Source organism: Manis pentadactyla, chromosome 4 (genome assembly GCF_030020395.1).
Source record: "Manis pentadactyla isolate mManPen7 chromosome 4, mManPen7.hap1, whole genome shotgun sequence".
NCBI classification, from domain to species: domain Eukaryota; kingdom Metazoa; phylum Chordata; class Mammalia; order Pholidota; family Manidae; genus Manis; species Manis pentadactyla.
The window spans coordinates 94,521,648-94,530,622 of NC_080022.1; the positions used below are offsets into that span (position 1 = coordinate 94,521,648).

General features: G+C 47.3%; 1 protein-coding gene across 1 annotated transcript in view; it reads right to left on the bottom strand.

Annotated features, from left to right (window-relative positions):
- The window catches only part of VANGL1 (VANGL planar cell polarity protein 1), a 48,201-nt gene extending 41,586 nt beyond the window's left edge, over positions 1 to 6,615 (bottom strand). Inside the window, exon 1 of the mRNA XM_036895318.2 lies at positions 6,482 to 6,615. The gene's annotated coding sequence lies outside the window, so the exon portion shown is untranslated. The remainder of the gene's footprint in view (positions 1 to 6,481) is intronic.
- Positions 6,616 to 8,975: the final 2,360 nt, after the last annotated feature.

The following is an 8,975-nucleotide window of genomic DNA, read 5'->3' on the forward strand; positions in this document are numbered from 1 at the left end:
TTAAAACCTCCGGTAATCCATTAAAGCAATTCCGGGCATGTCCCTCAAAGGCAATCATGAGCTCCCAAGTGCCCTTTGGGAAAGCTGTACCTAACACTACCAACTGCTCTGTCTGGTTTCTCTCTCATAATTCCGGCCCATGTCATCAAAGGGGTGGTCTGCACATGCTGCCTGCCACTCCCACCCCAACCCCCCACCCTCAACACACCCCTGAAACAGCTATGAGCCAAATCCAAAGGTCACATCCTTGTCCTCTTTCCCCTAGACCTTCTTATCCCATTGACTCACGCATCCACCTCCAGGGGTAGTAAGCAGCTATGAGAGGCCCTGCCAAGCCATCCTAGGAACAGCAATGACCATGGCCCACAGCACGCTGCCTGCCCTCGCTCGGCCCTCAGCAGCTGGCATCCTCGTGGGAGGCGGCCGCGGCTACTGCTCCTGCCCCATGCCTTCCCCACTCCCCCATCAAGTTATGCCTGCAGACTCAAAACTCACCTGTTACTCTTCCCGCTCCTTGGATTTTACTCTAGTGTTAAGTTCCCTGAAGACAGGAATTACTGTTACCTACCCCCAGGGTACACTGAGCGTCCTCGGTACCCAGCAAATACTGAAAGAATAATCCCAGGACACACCTCCTACTCAGATGCCTCTTGCTCCTCTTGGGATTAACATCACCACCACAGCTGCTCTCCGTCCTGGTCTGTTCTGCCCACTTTTCTCTGCCAAGGGGATACAATCATTCTATGATCCCTGAGATCCAATCCTGTGCCGTTCTCAAAGCTCTCTCTCCCCTTCACCCCACACACCTACCGTCACCATGTGCCCTCTGTCCCCCTCGCACTGCATGGACACAGGGCTAACCTATCCCAAAGCCTGCAGCTGAGCTCATGCGTCCATCTAAAGAGGGCTCACACCCCTCCTCCGAGTCACACTGTTTCTCTCATACTATCAACTCCCGTCTGTCTGTCACCTGAGTGAGGACTAAGAAGCAGGGACGGGAGGCAAACTAACAAAACCCAAAAATGAATTATGTAAAAGCCCATGCATGAGCTTTGCTGTAGGTAGCAGAAAAACACATACTGACGCTATCACTGCAATGATGTATTTATGAGCTAGTTCCCGTGTATGCACAAGAAATTAGCAGAACGCAGATAAGGTCAGAGGAACCCCTTATCAGAAAGATAATAAAGAAAGGAAAAGGCATCAGGTTCCCAGGGTCATAAACTGTTAGCTGCTGCACTGCCTGAAGGAGAAAGAGTTATATAAAGGTGTAAATACAGACCCTGGAATCTGGGACTGTTCCTCTCTCACCCTCTATCATCCTGACCCCTGCCATGACCCACACTGTGCCTGGCTCCTGCTGGGCAGCAGCCAGAGTGATCTTTCAAGTCACAATGTGGATGTCACTTCCCTGTCACACCCTTCCATGGTGTCCCATTGCACGCTGAATAAAATACAAACTCTTCCATTTGGTCTGCAAGGCCCTGCCCACCTCCCCAGCTTCATTCTCCTCCTCCAGCTCCAGGTCCTCTGAGGACCAGGCTCTCCACAGCCTCAGGGCCTTGGCAGAACCCAGTATATCTGCTATCTCACTCTTTACACACCTCATTCTGCACAATTTCTACTCATCCCTCTCAGCTTAAATACTGCTTCTTTAAGAGGCCTTTCATGAGCCTCCAGTCTACGTCAGGCCCCTTCACAGGATGTTGTACTTTTCCTTTATATCATAATTTCCACTTATGGATCAGTGTGATTAGTGTCTGGCTCTGTATAGACAGTAAGCTCCATGAGGTCAGGTAACTTCTTCCATTAACTATCTCCCCAGTTCCTAGTACATACCAGGCACTCAATAAATCTATGCTGAATGAATGAAGGGTTTTAAGGCAGATCTCAGGACGTGGAGGCCACAGATTTACCATGGAAGAAACCTTAGAGATTTTCTACTTTAAATTCTCAGCTTTGTAAGTTTGTAAGAGAGGAAAACAGTACAGCGATTAGATTCAGCAGTGGCATCAGATTACCAAGAGTGGTGCTGACCTGTTCCTCACTCAGCAGCGAAGTTTATGTTACAGACACACTTAAGTAAAAATAAGCAGCAGTTTCTTTCAGCCACTCCCCCTGCCCTCCTGTCATCTGTCCCTTAGTACCTAAAGGTACTGTTTGGGTGAGAGTTGGACGCAAATACCAGGATAGAGCTGAAGCTGTTACAGCATCTCATGAAGGGCAGGAGGGCAGAGTGAAGACAGATGTACAGGGCACTTCTAACTGAGTGGCAGCATCTTAAATTCTGGAATTCTCAAGCAAAAACATCAGAGAGAGGCTCCTTCACCATGCTTTATTAAAAGCAAAGTAAAGATTAGTAGCCTCCAAAAGAGCCTTCCCTTAACATGTTCACTCTTATAAAATATACCTACTACTTAAAAGAAAAACACAGTGTTCAGAAAATCATATGAGGGAAATAATGTTATGGTAATGACAGTGGTAAACATAAGTTAACCTTCACGAAAAGGAAGTTAGAAAAACACCAACAGCTCTGCCTAGAGCTATTAAGTAATTAAGGGAAGTCTCGTTTAAAGGGTAGAAAGCTACCTTGCAAGGGCACAAAGACACACACTGAACTTCAAGAACCATTCTGCCCCTTCTAGGGTGGATGTATTTTCATGGGAAGAAGTTTCCAGTGAAACTGAATTGTGGTTACATATAGTGTGTGCATTACTTTGAATATTTGATTTTTATCATACATATAATTCTAAAGGGTTTACTCCACTGATTAGTAGTTTTATTTTTTGAATAAAGGCACCCATTTTTAACTGTACGGCACTTAAAGGGAACATGACAACCTAAATAATTTGGTTTAGAATCAGCTTTTATTCTACAGAGGGGAAGCAATGAGCACAGTTGCTAGACTTAGACTATCACAGTTCAAATCCTGGCTCTAGTGCTTATCAGCTATGTGACTTCGTATCAAGTTTCTTAACTTTTCTGTGTCTATTTCCCTAAACTATAACAACAGAAAACTCTATTTACTTACCTTACATGCTTTTGGTGGGTATTAAATGAGATAATTTACAATCATTTAAAATAGTGCCTAGCACATGGTAAGCACTCACAACTATCAGACATTATTACTATTCAGTAATGTGAAATTTCTTCAGTTGGGCAGAAAACCATTGCATGGCACATGACTTACGTATCATTTTTCACTGACCTTGTGTACATTTTCCGGTCTATGGTTGTACACCTTCAATGAATACAATTAATCGTAGCTAAGTAGTTTGGTGATTTTCATTCTGTTACCTGCAAGCCTCCTTTTACTGTTTCCAGGTTGGAGTATCAGATCAGAGAAAACTGTGTTTTATCGGGTTTATTTGGAGGACCTGGGGTTGTAAGGGAGGTTGGGGAGAAGTATGCAAGCTCTGCAAAACATTTTGCTGGATTACCTATAATTTTTTATAGGTATTTGCTGGGGTCTATAAATCATAATTTATATATAAATTATATATATATAAAAAAATTTATTTGCTGGGGTCTATAAATCATAAAATATCATCCAAGTCACTAATTGTAGGGATCAGAGAGGGCTTTGGGGCAAAACCCACTGATTCTTTCATTACAACAGAGCTCTTATAAATAAATGTTTCCAGGCCATTATTTACAAGGGAAGAAAATGTCAGCCTCAATCTACCTGTTTTGCCAATAATTTCAACTCCTCTTCCCAGAATAACTGCTTTTGGCTTGGGTCACTAATTACCCCTCAAACACTCCCAGCAGCTGGGTATAGATTTCTGAAGAGCCGTGAATGGTGGATGTATCTGGGGTTCTATAACGTATATTTGTTTCTAAGTGACTCCGTGGTCCCCAGTTAGATTTTTAAGTATCGGAAAAACAGATAACATGAATACCACCTCCTCTGTAAATCCCAAGGCACTGGGTCCAATGAATGCTGTCCAGTAAGTGGGATTTGGAAGGACACTGATAGACAGATAGGCAGGCACCTTTCTATCAGGCATCAGGCGAGACCAAAGCCACTAGTAGAAACATGGTTCAGCCCCAAGTCCACCTAATCTGATCTTGTCCACCTTCTGGAAAATGGCATTGCATGATGCCTAAGTCACAGGCCCACACACAGCTCATCCTGTGGTTAGGAACCACAGCTAGTTCACTTTAGGGAGAGAGACTGGCAATAATAATCTAACAGCTTACAGTTAAATAGAGTGCTTACTATGTATTAGGGACTGTTTTAGGTCATTTATGTGTAATATCTCATTTAATCCTCAGAACAAGTCTTATAAAGGGGCTAAATTGTAATTTCACATCACAGTTAAGGAAACCAAGGTCACATACCTGCTAAGTGCTGGGGCCAGGGCTTGAACTCTGAGGGTGTAATTTCAGAACCTAAGCTTTTAGCTATGGAAAATGTACAGCAGTGTAGCAATTACCAGAATTATTTATTTACACATTGTAAGGTGGGCAGCAATCATAAATTGTCCCAAACCACTCATAACCCACAAAGAATTCTGCAATTTCAACTCCCACTCACAGGTTCAGTACCCCCAAGTATTGAGGGGAACCCAGGAGAAAAGAAATGCATTTGAGATAGTTCTAACTCCCAAAGAGCTCACAGCCCGAAGGTGGAAACTGCCTACTAAAATGCAATGTGATAGTACGCCCATGTAATTTGAAAACTGCTGAGATCCAGGGTAACAAACAGGGTGTGTGTTTGTATGTGTTAGAGAATGGAGAGGTCTATACCTTCCTCGCTCAATGCGTATTATTCTTCAATAGACCAGGTTGGCATAGACTTGTCACCTGATAAGGAAACTATCATTTATGGTTTTGTTCTGTTGCTTAAATACATATGACAATAAAAATGTACTGCCTGGCAAGCAGGCCTGACAAATATACCAATCTCCAGATTCTTCTCCCATTTTACTTACAAATTAAGTCACAACCAAGTCACACTGCCAACACCATAACTGTGAAAACTTCACACTAGATGTTTCACTAATTATACTGTGAGACACCAGATTTGGGGAATGCTAAATGTTCGTGCATAGGTGAAGAGCGTTACTTCTTTCAACTGTAGAATAAAACAGTTTCCTCCCACAAATCAAAGCCCCAACTATATCACACTGATTTCATTCAATTCTAAAACTCTAATTAGTGGTTACATAAAATGATTAATTACTTCTCACCGGATTCAGACAGTTTCTGCCTTCTCACTTAAAGAGCCAGCCGAGGAGCTGTGTGATCAAACAACCCACCCCCTGGAAGGAGAATGCTAATTAGCACTGTTGATTGGTGACACCAGTTATAATATTTTCCAGCAACCCTTTAAAATGTATAAACATATCAGCGAAAATGCCAGAATCTTTGCAGCTTGCTAGCTTTTGGAATAAATGTCTAAAAATATGTGCATTTCCAAACACAGCCACGACAAAAAGGTTTAAAAAATGCACGTGCCAGCCACACAATCATCATAACAAAGCGCTCCAACATCTCTTAACGAGCAGCTAAACGAGCTCCCAACACCTTCGCGGCGTGGCTATTACACCTGGTTCGAAGATGTGAAAACTGAGCAAGAGATTTCTCGGCTGGCTCCAAGTCTCAGTAAGTAGCTCATCTCCTGGCCGCCAGGCCACGGCTCCGCCCCACTCGAGCCTCCACCACCGACGCGTTTAAATTTTTATAAAGCTTCACACTTCTCTGGGAGCGTTGCTTGGAGCAGTTCAAAGACTTCAGGAGGTAATGAAGTCCTGCCCGTGGCGAAGGCTGCCCCGGCGCGGTGAGATTTCCTTCAACTGGACACCTTGGGCAGAGACTTGCCGGACGCCTTCTGCTCCACCCTGGCGTTTTTGAAAGTAAACTCCTACCTGCCTGTTGCGCTCTCCGAAGCGCCACCGGCCTCGCCCCCGCCCCGCGCCCCAGGCCTCCAGGGCCGGCTCAATTTTGTAAGCGAGGTGTGAGCACAGGCCAGCTCCGTGCCGGTCTCTGGCCCAGGGCCGGGCGGCCCCCGGGTGCTGGCGGTTACCGGGGCCGGTCCCGAGAGGAGACAGAACCACCGTGTGCGCCCGGCCCCGGGAGCGGGGACTGCCCGGCCGGGACGGAGGATACGGCCGCCCGGGTGCCTCCGAGAACGCCTGGCAACTCCCTGCCGACCAGCCAGAACGCGCACCCCGAGGGGCGCACCCCAAAGTGCAACCAGGGGAGAAGTGGGCGTCCGAGGCGTGGGGACGTAACGCCGGGCCCCGAGGACTTGGGCTGCGGCGGCCAGCGCCGGGCAGGGGCCGGAGGGGCGCCCCGCGCAGGAGGGGGAGCGGAGGAGAGCCGGGGAAGCGCGACTCTGGGCGCGGTCCGTAGGAGGGCGGCGAGGCGGGTCTGAGCCCGGGGGTGCGGGAGGAGGGCGCGGGGGCCCGGGGGGCGTCTCCCCGCCCGAGGTCTGCCCCTGCTCCTGCCGCGCCCGGCCTCCTCCGGCACTCACCTCCGCGCCGGCCGTGCGAGCTTCGCGGCCCGCGGTCTTGGCTCACAGCGGCCCCGGTTCTGCGGCCTGCGCTGGGCTCCTGTACAGGCAGAGCCCCGCCGCCGCCGCGCTGCTGCTTTCCGCTTCCTGTCCCGGCGCCGCCCCGCAGCCCGAGCCCAGCCCTGCGAGCCCGGCGCGGCCGCGAGCCAAGAGCAGCGAGCGCAGCCGACCCAGCCGTGGGCCCGGCCCACCTGCAGCGGAGGGCGGGGCCTGGCCGGCGTCCATCCCGCCCCACCCCGTCGTCCCACACCCCTGGACACGCGCACACACACGAACGTGCGCGTGCACACTCATGTACACCCAGGCCCCAGGGACTGACCTCCCACACAGACACAGACACGCACGTGCACACACGCACTTACACATCATAACCAAATGGCGAGGGATTGATTCCCCTGACCCAGCACCCCAACATACTTGCACTCTTAAGTGCTCACCCATACACGCACGTTCACAATTATGCAGAAAACCCAGGCCCGTTTGCCCACCCCGGAGCCCCAGCACAGCCCAGGGACTAACACCCCCACCCACAGCTCACACACTCATATATACACATTCCAAGAACCCGCCAACAATTATCCATATACATCCACACTTAAATAGACACACTTAAACTCACATGCAGCTCAAGAAATGACTCCACAAATAATCACACACCCAGCGCCCTCCCTCCTCCTCCTCCTCTAACAGAGTAGCCCTGCCCCCAAGCCCAGTTTGCAAGAAACTGCTGAAAGAGCACACCTCTAAAGGCAGCCAGCCCGTTTGCAGTCCTGACTAACCTGGTTGGGCTTCTGTCTCTGAGTTTTTCTTATCTGAAAAGCAAAAGGATGATAATGTCAACCTTGCAGGATTGTAGTGAAGATGATGGAAAGTGGCAGAGAACAGTAGTCAACTATTTATATGAGTATTCTTACTTAGCTGTCTTGTGTGGGTGGGGTTAGGGATCCATAAGGGGAGTCTGGAATCTGGCTGGGCCCCAAAGCGGCTTACCTGATAGAGCTCTCAGAGTAGAGACAGTACATGCAGACTAGTACTGCAGACACTTGTGATGGGGAAAAACAGGCCATGCCTGAGCTAACCTAAGGGAACTTTAGACCTCCTGCACCCCCCTACCTCTTTCCATCCCTTCTAATCTCCACTCCCTCTCCATGTATTGTACTTCTTCAGAGAATATCATATGGTCAATGTACTGGTCTGCACTCCCCACCCCACCAAGCCTGCCACCAGGCTTCACTGCTCAATCTTGAGGGCCCATGACAGGTGCCCCTGCCTTCACCACCCTCTCACCTGTCTCCAGAGGCAGGTGCTGCTAACACAGGCAGCCAGCTTCGTAAGAGTAAAGCCAGTTTTCTCTCCACCCAAATCAGTGTTAAGGTGCAAAAATGTAGAGCTTGTTAAAAACACATCTTTCAGCTTTAAAATGTAGACCCTTCAAAGTTTCAACAGGCCAGGTATTTCCAATTGCAGTTAGGTTGCTTCTGAATAGCTCCCATGTGATATACAGATCCTCAGTGAATCATGGAAAGTGGTCCTAATTCACTGTAACTTATTAAGTTTAGTGACCTTACCATGTGGTGCTTTTATGGGAAAGAGGGGTATAGAAAATAAATGCTATTTTAAGATAATAAATTCACCTTTAAATGCCACCTACAGTTTGTTTTTATCCAACAATCTCAAGTATTCAAATGTAAAAGGTAAGAATTGGAAAACTTCTCAGGAACTGAATGATGGCCTGTAAAACTTGGATGCCTGCCCTGGCTCTCCTTGTCTGTCTCAAAGTGAGTCAGCCTTATTCTAGGGTTCAGTTAGCAAATTTATTCAGCTCTTGCCTAAGTTGAGTTCTCCAGCTTAACCTTACTCAGTAATGAAAGTAATATTGTGCACTCCACCTGCCACTTCTTTTTCTGACTTATCCATTTGTTCCAAATTCAACCAGGGAAGTGGGGTGTTTATGTGTGGGGTGCTCTAAAGACTCCAACATGCACACTCCACAAATTCATGCATGTATGTCTCCCTTCCTGCCCATTCTCACAGCTTTCCCAGACCTTAGAATGTTACCCACTAAAACTCTTCTGTCTACCAAAATCCAACTCAAATGCCATCTCCCACACAAAGCTGCCTTCAGTTCTCCCAACTAGAAACCATTTTTTTCCCATTTGAATTCCCATCATACTCTAGAGTTTTATGCTCACCTGCTTAGCTTATATTGGCTATTTGCATATTCTGCCTCAATATTGCATAAATGTCTTATCTTTTTTCTATATCAGATCTTTCCACATAGTAGTTGCTTCCAAAAAATGCTCAGCAAATGTATGAATGACTATAACATACCACTTGCTCTTGGGACATGCAGAAACTTGAAAAGTTATGACATATATACATAAGGATAGTTAACACAAAAGAGAATATATAAGGTGCTAAAAGCACTAAAGGCACACTTTTTAAGAAGTCACTT